The sequence below is a fragment of the Schistocerca piceifrons genome, chromosome X (assembly GCF_021461385.2).
Source record: "Schistocerca piceifrons isolate TAMUIC-IGC-003096 chromosome X, iqSchPice1.1, whole genome shotgun sequence".
NCBI classification, from domain to species: Eukaryota; Metazoa; Arthropoda; class Insecta; order Orthoptera; family Acrididae; genus Schistocerca; species Schistocerca piceifrons.
In genome coordinates this window covers 413,181,174-413,196,929 of record NC_060149.1, presented here as the reverse complement: position 1 = coordinate 413,196,929, position 15,756 = coordinate 413,181,174, and the positions used below count along the sequence as shown (strand labels likewise).

Below are 15,756 nucleotides of genomic sequence, written 5' to 3'. Positions count from 1 at the left end.
TCCATGGCCGCAGCTCCACTAAGGAACTCCACCGTTCCAGACACGGGGCACTGCAAGATCTGCTTTGCCTTTCACGATAAACCTTGGAAACACAGCAATGCCAGTACTTGGACAGAACTTTCCAATATCTGGACTCATCCAGCCACTTGCTTCCCTCGATAGATGCTTGGATCATCCTCAGCCAAAAGAGACAATAGCTGTTAATCATCATAACTCAACAGGCACAGATGACATTGGAATCAAATGTAGTATAAAAAATCATCAACAATCCACCACCAGCAACACATTCAAAAATCACTGCCATCTCTGGGTGCCAATCACCCCCGCATCAGGCCAAGTAAAGGCGATAACATCGCCAGTGTCAGTGAACTCTCTAACAATGGAGAGAGCTTTAGCTGTCAAAGACAAAGTAGAAATTTTACATGCAGACGCTGAAATTACAGTACATTATTTAGCCAATATACATGGTGGCCCTCACAGAGAACAAATGTGGTTTAGGACTACCAAGAGAAACGAAATAACGTAGTTCTTTACTCATAAGAAACCTGTTACTTGACTTCAGCACACGTCCACTGTTCGACGGCGTACTTAACACAAGTAACAAGATAGCATGCACTATAGCTTATATAACTTACAAAATTTGGGATCCGTACCAGATACGTCTGATAGAGACAACTAGAGATGATTCAAAGAAGGGCAGCGCGTTTGGTTAAAGGTTCATTTAATAAACGCGAAAATATTACAGAGGCTATCAACGAACTCTATTGGCAGACGTTGCGTGAGAATTGATCTGCATCACGGTATGATTTATTGTTAAAAGTTCCGAGAGTGTACTTTCCGAGAAGAGTCAAAAATTATATCGCTTCCTCCTAGGTATATGTCACGAAAAGACCATGAAGATAAAATTAGATGGATGTGAACTCCCACAGAGGCTTACTGGGCCGCGCGGGGTAGCCGCGCAGACTAGCCGCGAGGTCTCCGGCGCCTTGCCGCGGTTCGCGCGGCTCACCTCGTCGGAGGTTCGAGTCCTCCATCGGGCATGAGTGTGTGTGTTGTCCTTAGCGTAAGTTAGTTTAAGTTAGATTAAGTAGTGTGTAAGTTTAGGGACCGATGATCTCAGCAGTTTGGTCCCATAAGATCTTAACACAAATTAAAAAAAAAAAAAAGCTTACCGGCAATCGTTCTTCCCGCGAACTGTTCACGGCTGGAACAGGACAATGGGGAAATGGCACTGGTACAGAAAGTACCCTCCACCACACGAACTGCAAGGTGGCTTGAGAAGTATATATGTAAATGTAGAATAAAATGCTTTACAGCGGTCCTTCATTGATCACATACTACATTTGATTCCAATGTCACATAGGTAGACAAACAAGAAACAATAGCGTGATCATATTTTCCAGGGCAATGACTAATAGTGAGCTTATAAGTAGAATCAAATCTAAAACAGGAAATTTGTGTGTAACAGAGACTAAAAAAATGTCCACCCAACTACACTACACTGCGCTGTTGGAAGTATTTGGTACAAAGCAGAACTAATTAATGTGATAACCACACATTCGAAACTGCACAGCGTTAATATCAGTAGTATCAAAACACACCATTGCATTCAACATGAGAACCTGTTAGAAGGTAAATTCACCTGTAGCCAGCAGTTATAAATATGCAGTTGTATAGAGGGAAGAATTACAGTAATTAACCGCACAGGCAATAACAATATGAAAACAATGTTGCATACCGCACCGGAATCTGAAAGATACTGACATGTTACTTTCTTGGTCATTTTACGGGATATACTTGCAAAGTAAAGTGAAAGACACTCTGCGACCTCAAAACATGCCTACAAGTAGCATTTTACAAGTACAAGGGGATATGCGAAGCAATAAATCAAATGGAAATCTACCTGCGGAAATATTTCCAAATATATAGTTATGCAAGACGAGGTACGCAAAAAGAATATTGCGTGCTCAGAGGGAACAGTAGATTCTGGGTTATCACGATTTTTGAACTAAAACCTAAAAGTATTGAACATTAGGCAGAATATGAAAATTTTCCAGGATAATTCTCAGGTGTACACGATTAAAGTTACAAGGATGTCGATTTTCAACATAATTTCACGTGAGAGAAACTGGAATATTCTAATACGGTACGTAGGAAACGCAACAAAAAATTTGAAAAGGAATGATCCTGGGATCGGCTGTAGATTGAGTGGTCTCGATTATTTCCCGCTAGAGACACCTCCTTCAGACTAAACGACTGGGTTTCGAGGATACCCTTGCACAAGTACGTTCTGTAAAAGATAAAACACAATGTGCAGTTAATTGGCTACAGCAGATGTTTTGTCTAGAAACCTAACGAGCTCACCCCTCGCGACAGGTTTATGATGGACGGATACGATGAAAATCAGTTGTAGCACGCTCTTCGTTAACACGGTCTGGTAGGATTGCTCTCATTTCTGTGAAGCACAGGGAGAGTAGTTACTAATGATGCGCGAATTCTTCATTGCACATTTTGTGCCACTGTCGCGGCGTATTATAAATTAAAATCCACCTCCGCGGTTTTCTGTTTGCATATGAAGGCTAATCTAGGAGCTACTGTACGAATTCTGATACGGTTTTCACTAGCAGCTAGACTGATTCACTAGGAAGGATTTTGTGTAGAATTTATAGATATTTCGTGCAAATTGACTAAACTTTGGTGAATCAAAGACCCCTGCCGCGTTTTTCTGTCTGTATGTGAAAAGAAATCTCAGGAACTACTATAGCGTTTCTGATATGATTTTCACTAACAGACTGATTCACGAGGAAGTTTCCTGTATATAATTTATCATCGCTACGTTAGACAAGCCGTCCGGCCATATATAGTGAGTGCTACACTTCTAAAGCCTGGGTGTATCGGAAGTTAAGTAATCATGAATTAACAATCAAATACCACACCTGTTCGATCAGCCATGCGTGTTTAAGTGCTGATTATGGGGCGTGGAGGGGGGTGTAGGGGAAGGAGGGAGAAGGGTGGAGGGGAAAGTGCGTTTCCCCCGGATGGAATCCGCCTGGCGGATTAGCCACGAGGGCCGGTGTGCTGGCCAGCCTGGATATGGTTTTCAGCCAGTTTCCCACATCTCTATTGGTGAATACCGGGCTGGTACCGACGCCCTGCCTTCACAAAAGTTTATAAAAACTTTCACCCACCTTCACGTGAATAACACTACATGCAGATAGTTCGGGTACACTCATTCCGTCCCCAGGGGTTACAGATTGACGACAGGGAGAGCATCCAGACGCCCTTCAAATTAACCATGCCAAATCCGTTGATAACCTTGGCGGCCCTGTACCAATGCGTGACAAAGGGGGAAGGAAAAGAAGGAGAATTAAGAGTCAAATACCTGTCAAAGGAAACTGTTGCAATTGGGATAACTGTTATTACCTGTTAGAGTTGCACTCTATCAAAACTACGGTTCTACAGTCCTGGTACAGTACATACATGACTTACAAAATGATAGGATTACCGATAGTATTAGTAACGATGGTAGGGAAGGAAATGTAAATAGATGTGTAAGAGAGAAAATGGGAGCCGACGACTTCTCTTTGTTTTCTGTTTGTTTGTTTGTTTTTTTGAGTTGCACATAATTAGAACCGCACTTCATTCAATGTTAATCTATTGAGTATTATATATTCTTAAAATATATGCATTGGATTTTATAAGTAATAGAAATTAATTGATCTCTTAAGTTTTGTTCATTTGTAACCACAGCAATTAGTTTTGGTGCAAGTAAAGTTTACATGCAATAACATACAAAAATATTAAACAGTCATTGTTGTCATTTTGTACTCTATAGAACGTTCTTCTTCATGATCAAAAGCAAGAGTTTCCTGTTATTATTGATAAATCCGAAAACTGTTTATTAATAACAGAAACATCTTTTATGGTATACAGACGAAGTATTGAATCTATGTTTGATATTTTGTTCTTTTGGGTTTCTTTTTACCTGTTTAGGAAATTGAGTTTTCTAGCACTCAGTGATAAATTTCAGTCCTTATTTTCACTATATCGGACTCCTTTGAATTGCAGCGCTAGCACAATTTTGCATCTGGTGTACAGTTTGGGACCACTAGGAACCGTTTAAAACCATCCGCCGAAATGTGAACGTGATCAGAAGTATCAAAGGGTACGTATGGTTTATCTATCATCTTGTTTTCCATCCTCCTGTGAAGTGTTCATGCGGAAGTGCATGTACGTGAAGAAAACAGCAAAGGGCCCAAGACCCCCTCGTTAGGCAACACCCTCGGTGCCAGGCACGAAGTTTTGTTGCGAACGCTAGAAATATACTCGTATCTTCAGAAATTTCGATACCAAATCAGACTGGAGGCTTCTGTAGCGCGTGAATGATAGTCAACCACTTCAACACCCCTTTGTTGCGGTTTGCCTAATTTCTGGCGCCAGACAAGCCATTAGTCTTAATTGATCTCGAAGTTCCTGACAGGCTTTTGCACCATTATAGAAGCAGGCTCTACGCACCTTTGACTCAAATTTCAAATTTATGTGGTGCAGTACGAGGTAATTATGAGGTTTTGAAAAAGTGATCCTTTAATTCGGTTGCGCAGTTTCTATCCTCACTCAGTTTCTAGGCGGTTCAACGCCTCTCGTTTCTAGAGAAATCTAGCAAGACGCAAATCGCATATGCAGACAAAGCGATCAGAATGAGGTAACGCCCTATTGGTACGTAACACACACAATGTACGGGTAATGCGGCTAAGATCTTACGTGGCCAATGTTATCAGAGAAACTTCCATAGGCTAAGCTTGTACTCTCTCCTGACAATGCGCGTGACCTTTGTTGTGTAATAGTGACAGCTTGGAAGAGAGTTGTCAGATCGTAAAGACAATGCCTGTACGTTTAGTGTGTTTTATACCTATTGGGCGTTACCTCATTTTTATCCCTTTGTTTGCGTATGCGATCAGTGTCTTATTATATTCCCATAGAAACCAGAAGTGTTAAAACGTCTAGAAACTGAGTGTGGATATATGAAGGACCACATATCCTATGGCACATTTTTATTCTCCAGTCTGTTACTTTCAGATAAACTGTATTTCTTGTAAAATTGAAAATGTCAATGCTTAATTCAGGTTTTATCCCAAAATTGTTGAATCAAAGTTAACATAAAAATAGATTTATCACACAGCGCTAGAAAACGCAGTTTCATAAAAAAAAAGTTAAAATTAAAAAATGTAAAGCAAAAGCAGATCAAACATCGATTCAGTACTTAAACGAGGTTCTATAAAACATGTTTCTGTTAGTCACAAACAATTGTCTCCCATATCAATAATAGCCGGAAACTCTTGCCTTTGATGAGGAACGTTCTGTTGAGTACGTAATAACAGCAATAATTGTATAGCTGTTTGAGCTTGTAAACTGTACTTGCATCAAAAATAATTGCTTTGCTTACATAAAAGCGCAGAAGTTACGTGATAAACTAATATTTATTATAAAATGCAATTTTTGTTTTGTAAGGATGTAAGCTACACAATGAACTAACTCTGAACGATGTGCGGTTCTAATTATATGCGAAAGAAACAAACAAAATAAAAACAAAGAGGAGTCGTCTGTTCAGATTATCTGTCAGACATTCATTCGTTTCTTTCTCTACCAATGCTGCCAATGCTACCGGTAATATCACCATTTACTACGTCATTTACGTACTTTACCTAAACTACCGAACCCTAGTGTTGGTAGAGCGCATCTCTAACGCTTACTTACGTTAGTCTACGGTAGCCCACAGTAGTTTTACAACTTTACTACCAGCACACTTCTTATTGAAAAACTATAAAATAAATGCTTCATAACACAATGTAACCTTTAATGTAAATTAAAATCTGATGAGTAACTAAAAATACATATATTTATACTGGCGATAAGCCTACCTGCGGAGCTTAACATTCGGCGATACAGGTACTTAGCTGGAGCTTCCTACAAGGCGTAAGACGCATTGTGCCGCAACAAATTGTTTGACTGTCCTCGGCATTGACATTCCCTCAACGTACAAGTTCCGTCCGTCGCACTAAAACCTCCATAGATATTTCTCACTCTAGCCACGAGTCTTAGAAAGCTCTATGGGTGACGAACAGTACAGTCGCGCAAGAAAGCGTTCCGTCCCTCTTGACACTGCAAGAGTTACGCCTTTTCTGGATCAACTTAGTGACTTGACACTTAGAAATACTCCCTACCAGTTCGGTGTCTTGCTCTTGCAGACGTAGTCCCTTGCAACAGTTCCTGTAGCACAATGGATTCGTTCAAAGCTGAAAATAGCTAACCTATGTGGCTATGAATGGAAATGTGGGTAGCTAATATACTTCAAATAAATTTCGTGGTGGCGTTACTAAGCATTTAGTGACAAACACCGAAAAAACAGTGAACAATTCACACAGTTCGACACAAATAATTTGAAAATTACGCAAAATTGAGACCATGGCTTGCACATAGATAATGCCTGGATTGCATCCTAACGCCGATTGAACAGATCGTCGCGCAACAGGAATCCTTAGTAAGTTCGTACAGTTTCAGAACTATCTGTACGTTTTCGGCAGAATGATAATTGTCTCTTGTTTCCTGATGTAAACAGATTATTGCATAGTGGCTCAGTAGCAGCAAAGCTTTCATGGTACTTATACTCCTGCTTGCATTTAATATGCCAATAGTGGACACTAACAATTAACATTTGATGAAGAATAGGTCTTCGTTTGCACCAAAATGTTGGTGGTTATTCAGCGTCAAAATGCCAGGTAGGATCTACTCTCTCGGCTTAGTTTGGCGTACTTTAGTGCATTATGTCACTGCCAGGTTCGCTGCCTTTGTTCCGACAATGGCGACGTCTTCTTGTTTGTCGCTACAGCACTCTGCATTGCTATTTAAGAAAGCGAGTTATTCCTGTTAACAGTAGCGTCTCAGTTCAATGTCAAAATTAGCAAATAAAATGTTGTCCAAAATAAGAAGAATGGTCTATGGACGAAGGTGAAGAGACAAATATGTGTAACACTCGTAAGGGTCAACTCGCTTGAAGTGGACAAAAGCCATTCTTATGTGATATCCTTGTAGAATACTGCGTCACGATAGACTTTATCTCCTGTGCGACTACAATGTTCTGCTTCGTAGCCTGACAGTTATACGTAAAGTTTGTTGGCGCATCGCTCTTCATATAATAGCCAATGATAGTACATCATCCAAGGTCATATATTTACATAATTTTACTCTGACCACAGCCAGTTATTCATAAACCACACATCGTCGTCAACAGACTAATCGTAATAGCGTTATTCTTCTTTTGTGGGAAGATAATTTGTCGGCGTTGGAGTCTGGGGAACATTATGGCGTCTCGGAATGCACTGCGTGACAAAGAGTTGTAGAGCATCAACTAACTCTCAAAGATTGCATGTTTGTGACACTATTATGTTTGACGTCTTTCCATGAACTTAGTACACATGACATGCTTCACTGTATACTCATACAATGATTAATGCTGTTACAGCAGTACAACAATTATATCTTCGCGTCATTTGTTTCTGACAGTATAAATCTCCAAAATACACGCTGTCGACAGTACAAATGTGGTTTTCAAAACAGAACTAAAGTGCTCTTCAAGGTTGTTCTTTCTGTTCCAGACCTCGAGATCGAATGAAAACGTATCAGTGGAGGCGAAACAGACGATCTAAAAGAAGCTGCCTCTCCCATGGCAAGGACCAAGATGACGCCGCACTAACTCTCTAGGGGGAGATACCGTATAATCAGTGATTTGTTGCTTACCTCTTAGACACTCTTCTACTCAGTACTTTTTACGAACTGGTGACGGTGCTGTTCAAAGACTATAAGCATCTCATTAAAAATTGTAGTTTTTCATTCGCTGATTTCGTGTATCCTTCGGATGAAACGAAAACATGCAGTAACACAAAACAAATACGCCTAATGTGAGACTCGAGTCAACCCTTGCAGTCGCAAGAAGAAGTTCCACACGTGAACTAACCTACTGATCTCTCAAAATAAAACGTTCCCCATTCCGACGTCCAGGTATTACTTGCCATTTATCTATTCTAACAAAACTAAGTGCCTTTTAAAGGTCTGTAATCAACTGAAAGAGCTGGGAATACTTTTCTTGTGTGTTTATAGAGGGTAGATCTTTCATGGTGCTGTCGGTAATATATCCCAAGTACTATCACACAATAAATCATGCGCGTCGTTTGCTTACTGTATCGTACACCATGTAATGTGATTGGTTGCTGCGCTGCATGTTGGATAAACCAAATACTGTATTAGCTCGAGCCTGTTTCTCTGCCGTTAAGTTTGCACTATGTGAAAATGTCATTTTTATCCTTTCCCATTTCACTCGCAGACGGTGTACATTAACGGACGAGCCATTAATACTTTATGAAAATCCATTACAGCCAATGCCTAGACCCCGCTTCAGTATCACCTGCACACAGTTCACGTATCATTATATAAACAGTTTATTGAAGTAGAATACATTCATCACTCACAGGGGAAGTATCGCACACAATTTACTATTTGGCCATCGCACAGAGCCTTAGGATATTGGCAGCCCGTGCCGACTTGCATTGAAACGTGTCAGGTTGGCTGTATTTGGTAATTACGTAGTAGTTCTAAAACGAGTATATTTTTCATAGGTGCAGTAAAACATCAGATAAAACGTTCAAAACTGCCATCTAATGGACAAGTTCTAGCAGTTTTATTCTATAATATCCGGGTAGTGAATTTAACTTGCAGTGAAAGCGCAGATCTCACTATCCGGGAATTTTTGATCTTTTGGGGAAAGGCGCGTATACCTACCAAATCTGTACCTAACTGTGTGAAGAAATTAGTGAACCTATATCAAGTTTGGGGCGAAGTTGCAAAAAAATGCACAAAAAACTCAAAAGTTATTTGAGCAGTGCCGACACGAGTTTGTCAACAAGTTGGATGATTTGTTCGACATTTCACACGCCGATGCACTTCATTTAATGAAAATAAATGGAGATAAAATCTTTTTACAGCGACAGAGAGAGCCAAGTCGGCCTGGTCACTTAGCTAGGGTGGACAAGAAACTGGCTAATAAAAAGGAAAGGTCACGCATCAGAACTATTCAGGAAGAAAACCGACGTGCTAAATATTTTTCTGCGTCAGCTCCTTCGACAGCATCTCATGAAGCATTACAAAATGACTCATCTTCAGATTGTAATGAAAATGAGATGTGTTTGCAAGAAAATATCTCAACTCTGATTGAGAACATAAAATCTGGAACCAGTAAAACAACTATGCGGAAAAATTTCATTGCTCCAAAATTAGTAGCAGCGCTAGATAGGTGTCAGCTGAATGTGAGAGATTCAGTGTATATTCTTGAAGCTACCATTGAGGCTCTTGGATAATTTCCTATAAGTAAGTCCTCGATTCAAAGATTTCGTACAGAGAAACGGAAAGAGAGTGTGGAAGCTATAAAAGTTAATTTTCAAAACGAGGTACCAGATGTTGTGACTGTTCATTGGGATGGCAAACTATTGCCAACTACACATGATCGGGAATCAAAAGAAGAACGTCTTCCGATAGTTATTTCATACAGAAATAAAGAGCAAATTATTGCTGTGCCAAGGATGGAAAACTCTTCAGGATGTGAACAGGCGAATGCTGTTTGGAACGCGATTGTGGACTGAAATCTCGAAGACAAAGTGCAGTTTCTTTGTTGTGATACTACGGCTTCAAATACAGGTCATATCAACGGTGCCTTTGTGCTACCCGAGCAAAAACTTAACAGAAGTGTCATTTTTTTTTCTTCCTTGCCGCCACCACGTGTATGAACTAGTGTTAAAAAACGTGTTACAGGTAAAAATCAGTTCAGTGACAACAAGTCCTGATATTCCACTCTTCAAAAAGTTCCGAGATAATTGGAAAAGTGTAGATCCAGATAACATAAAGTACTACAAAGAAAAGGTCGCAATGCACCTGACTGTTTCAGAAATTGAGAATCTGCTTGAGTTTTACCGCACTGAACTGACAGAAGAAATCAGAGACGATTACCGAGAGCTGATAGAGCTTTCTGTTATATTGTTAGGTGGAGATACAGACAGAAAATTCAAGATACGGCCTCCAGGTGCCATACACCAAGCTCAATGGATGGTGAGAGCTATACATTCTCTAAAAAAAATCATTACTTTGCGCTTAGTTAAAAATTTCGAGCAAGGAGAAGGTAGCGCTGTTTGACGCTTGCCTGTTCATCGTGGCATCATACGTCAAGCCATGGCTGCAGTGTATTTTGGCAGTAAAGGCACCCTACCAAGATTTGTACTTTTTGAAGTCAATGAAGGCATACGAAAAAATAGATAAAGACATCTCAAAAGCAGCTATACGGAAGATATGCCAGCATTTATGGTATTTGACTGATGAAGTTTCTATTTTGTCACTGTTTGACGACGATGTGGACCTAGAAACAAAAGTAAAACTGGTTGAAAATTTAACCAAAGATAATTTATCAGCTCATGCTAACCGCTACATCTCTTCGAAGGAAGAACTTCGCGGTCCATTGTATGATGAGTTAAATAAATAATAGAGACGTTGTTTCTTTAGTTTTCTGTTTACATCACAATTTTGTTAACTGGTTTACTCTCTCTCAATTACAGAGAAAAACATCAACGACTTCATTTCAGTCAGAAGCAAGTCACTGTTCCATCGTCTTAAAATTGATGACAGTTTTCTCCACGAATGTCCTGTCATGTGGTCAAACAATGTTTCCTTTCAAGAAATCAGAAAGAAGGTTTCAGCACTGAGAGCAGTGAATGATACAGCTGAAAGAGCGGTCAAGCTGATGCAAGACTTTCATGGTTAAATCTCGGTTGAGAAGGAACATAAACAATTTTTGTTACCTTGCGTACAAGAACACCGAAAGATTTATCCTGACTGCAGAAAATAAACTTTGAAACGAAAATTTAGAGACTAATGTTTTTACATGTTAAATAGTGAACAAACAGAATTTGGGCAATTTGGTGTTTTATTTACCAAACAGTCATTAAGTTCCACAATCCTTCCACATAGGAAAAGTTTTCTAGTTTCATGTTTAGCGTCAAATCGGCACATATTACAATAATTTAATTGTAATAATATATGATATGTGAGTTATTCAGGTCAAATAGCAAAAAATACAGGGTATGCGTTTTAGATTTCACGAAAACAAATCCCCAGTATATCTTGGGACACCCTATATACATGCTAACATTTCGTGCAAACAACCAGGATTTACTTGATTCAAATGTGTCGTGCTATCTAGATATCTTGATTTAGATTATGTGAGGTTCCCTGTAAAATGCAAAATGCCAGTTTATTCTTAAAATCTCAACTTTCTGCGTTCTCTCTCAAGTAAATTTGGAGCCGACAACATGACAAAATCTGACTTTCGTTCCATCTTTAATTACCATGATTAGGTCCTCCAAGGCATTAAGTGAATTTTCTACGACTTTTTGTAAGAACTGTTAAGCACAAAAGTACGCTGGAATGTTTGCGACATGACTGAAGCAACTACTTACGGCTCTTATTTAATATCTAACTACCGGCTACGGTTGACAGAATATTATACTTAAATGTGAGCACCTGTAAAAAGTTTGAATGACCACCTTCTGCAGCACGGACCGCTGCGGGACCTTCAGGGAGAGAGTCAGTGAGCTTCTGCAAGGTACCGACATGGATGTGGAGCCATGCCGGCTCCAGTGCGGTAGCCATCTTCGCCAAGTTCCTCGCTTGAGGATTCATGGCGCGAATAGCCCGATCGAGGTGGTCGTGCAGATCCCGAGTGGGCTTGTATCTGGGGAGTCTGGTAGCCAGAAGAGTGCGGAAAACTGATCCTGGTCTCTTCGAACCGTTCACGTACAAAGCGAACTGTGTGACACATCCCAATGTCCTGCTGGTAGATGCCATTGTGCCGTGGAAAATCAGACTGCATGTAGAGCTGAATATGCTCCCCAAGGATAGATGCATACGTCTGTTAGTCCACTGTCCCTTCCAGAATGATAAGATCACCCAGGGAAACCCTTCTCGCCTGGGCTCGTTCGACGATTGTTGCAGGGTGTTTCCTTTCAGAAGTTTCGCGCCGTACACTCCGACGGCCATCTGTCCGATGACGCATAAAACGTGATTCATCTGAAAAGGCCACGTGTCGCTACTCAGTAGGCGTCCGGCTGTGATACTGGCGTACAAATTCCAGCATTCGTCGACGATGAACAGCAATCAGCATGGGTGCACGAACCAGGCGTCTGCTGTGGAGGCCCATACGCAACAACGTTCGCTGAGCGGTCGTTGAAGAGACACTGCTCGTAGCCTTTGGATTCATCGGGGTGGCCAGTTGCTCAACAGTTGCAGGTGTATTGGCCCGTAACATCTCCGCAGCCGTCGTTCACTCCTGTTATCTATTAGAATTATATATTAATACCTTCAGCTGCGAACGGGCGTCGATAAATGTCAACGGGGACATGTATCTGTTCTTTCGGACATGTCCGAAAGAACAGACACCATATCCATGTAAGTATATAGTTCTGACAATACCGGCCATGACCTTCCTCTTCTGTGCAGATGCACACATATTACCCGAACTCTTACGGGACTTGATAAGAACATCTTCCACGAGTAATGAGTGTGTTGGGTAGGGACACTACGAATGTAGTGAGTGGGCATATAAGTTGAGAATGTGGGTCTCGCGGGAGGCGTGCGCGAGATAGTCCCTGAAGCCGCACTATCCTCTGTGCCCTCGATGGCTCAGATGGATAGAGCGTCTGCCATGTAAGCAGGAGATCCCGGGTTCGGATCCCGGTCGGGGCACACATTATCACCTGTCTCCATTGACATATATCAACGCCCGTCAGCAGCTGAAGGTATTAATATTTAATTCTAATTTCGTTCTAGACGGCTACTTGTCATCAGTGGTGTCTGTTCTTTCGGACATGTCCGGAAGAACAGACACCATATCCATATAAGTACCTGTTATGGACCGTGCTGCACCACAGACGCCTCAGCGCCGGTTTTGGATAGCGCCATTTTGCCATGCAGGGTATACTTTGACCAAGGCGGTACTCGGACAGTTTACAAACCCTTGGCCCGAAAGCCAATCACTGTGCCCTTCTGGACGTCAGACAAAACGTTCCGTTTCCACATTATGACAACGATTGCACTGTTTTCCGCGTCCCTGACACATTTACATACCCTCCACTGCTAGTGCTGCCGCCCGCCGTCTGTGAGCGGTTACTGCATGTTGATGTCGAACACAGGTAGTGGTCACATTAATGTGCTGGGCAGTGAATTTTACCTTGACATATTTCCACATTGTTTGGTGTGAGATTGCTTTCGTATAGGATGTCTAGTATTATATCAGAACGTAATATGTTTAATAGTCACTGAAGAGCCTGTAGCTCGATAATAACGTGACGATGAAAGGTTCAAATATCTTTTAAATTATACCAGGTACCTAGCGCACTAGGATTCGCATTACATGTAGTTAGAGAACCCAGTGCTACAAGTATAAATCGGAATGGTTGTGTACTAGTCAGTGAAAGACGCATCTTTTGACCAGCTTTTGATACTTTGCTTCGGTCCTAATTTTGTCGTCTTTTAAATTCTAACTCGTCAGTGGACTATTTTTCCTCTCGTTTGCATATCTAGTGCGTAATCGTCTCCCAGTAGGCGGAAAAATTGGAAAATCAGAAAAAATTTGTATCAAAGCCAACGATGGTAACAAGCCGCGTGGAAAGGCGGCCCGCCTCCATTCAAGCATACAAGGCAGCAAGGGAGTCGCCCAGTCCTGAGGCGCAATCACTGAAGCGGTATCAGCGACTCGAGACGAATAGATTCAGTGAATCGTGCACCTTAACGGTAACGAGGTTTGCACTGCAGTGGAATAGCTGAGTGAGTGTGGGAACAGCGTGCGTGACCTGGGAAAAATATTGCCTGCCACTACGAACGAGCTAAGGCAGCACAAGAGACAAAACGATTCCCGTAGCTGGAGGTATCTTAAAACTAGTGTGATAATACTTGTATGGTGTTTTCTTTTTAGGAAGCTCGGACGGTAGGAATGAAGATTCCTAGAAGCAATAGACTGAGACGTGGTGTTAGAAACTAAGGATAATGTGTTAAAGTAACGTCCAATCAAAGCTAGAGGATACAAAACTTCTTCTTCTAAACAGTTATTGCCTACTGCAGTAAATCGAGTCACGTAACTCTGAGGTTAATATAGTGAACACATTTATTTAAGGGCAGAGTTCATATTCCGTCTGAAGTCCCATCTCTCTAGTGTCTCAGAGGAAGCTCTGTTGGGCAGGCGTTCCCGTCTTGTTGCCCTTGGTAATGGGCAATGAAGTCAGTGCCCACTCGACTACAAAACGTCGAAAAAAGTTAGCATCTTCCCCTCCCTCAAAGTCGCTCCTCAAGGTCACAATCCTTGTTACCAATTTCGTGCGTTTGTGTGGCGTTTAGCTTTACTTGGTATTTAATACTGTAACGTGTGATTCCATAGTTCTGCTTGCCATAGTCACCCATCTGGCTGCAGGTGGGGCAGGTAACTGCCGTGGACATGAATGACAAAATTTCTTGCAACGCTGGAGTTGTCCATCACAACATAGTCATAGGTTTGACCCAAACTGTCTTAAAAACATCAGCCAGCAAAAGTCTGGGCAGATGTCACCACAGGATATTAGGTCTTGGGATGTGTGACAAGACAGCTAGGTGTTCTTTTCTCCTTAGCAGCGCAACAGTGACCCCTTATACAAAATCATAGACAGAACCCAAACTGTCTTAGAAACAGCGAGGCTCCAGGCACAGAGTCTGCTTCACCAAAGCAGCTGGCGCAGCTACAGTGGCTCTACTCCCCTGTGCCCAGCCAGCTGTAGGAGCGTCCACTGGCACGGCGCAGCTGCGGCCCCCATCCTGTCCATGCTGCTCCATCGGCACACGCAGCATGCTTTAGTGCTCATGACTCTGCCTGCTCCAATGAATTTTTTTTTAATGAAAGTTAATAATAGGTCACATGTCTCCAAATTATTTATGGTTTATCAGCAGTAGCGCTTCTAGATTTTTTCAGTGAAACATCTAGTCACAGGCTGTGGAGGGGAAATGGAACGGGCCAGGTAATTGAGGGACTGGGAGGGTATGACCTTGAGAGATGACAGTGGGACAGAGTGACTTTGCACTGTTCTGAAACCCATTTCTGTGGTAGTGTCTAAAACTTAGTTTAATGCACTTCGCAGTTTTGTAAGTGTTAATTCTGATGAGCCTATGCATATATTTTTCACTTTGTAGATGTGTTTATTTCACTTTGTGGATGTGTTTAAATTCTACTAATAACTTTTATCTTCTAGGATGCTTGGAGTTTGTAAAGCTACATGGGAGTTATTTTCGTTTGTTGAGTGGTAATATAAGGAAATAATTTTGTAATTTTGATATAACTTCCTCAATACTACATCCAACTTTTAATCTTTTTTTCTGGCTCACGGTTTGGACTAAATTCACTGTTCCTGATTGTGGGATATACTTTACACGATGTACTTTCCACGTATCAGCCTGATTGTGGGATGTACTTCCCATCATGTGCTTTCCGTGTGACACTTGTTTTTGTTCATTTGTGTTCTCAGTAAGTGAGAGCATAAGGTTGAAGAAAACTGTTTATCACCGCAGCAACAAACGAAAGTAATTTCTGTTTATTTTTAGTAATTTTGAACTAGAATGTGTTTAGAATATTCTGTAATTTAG

At 41.3% G+C, this 15,756-nt stretch overlaps 1 non-coding gene across 1 annotated transcript; it reads left to right on the top strand.

Annotated features, from left to right (window-relative positions):
* Positions 1 to 12,762: 12,762 nt before the first annotated feature.
* On the top strand, positions 12,763 to 12,837 carry Trnat-ugu. Its single transcript has one exon. It is a non-coding gene; the product is annotated as a tRNA-Thr (tRNA).
* The last annotated feature ends 2,919 nt before the right edge of the window (positions 12,838 to 15,756 follow it).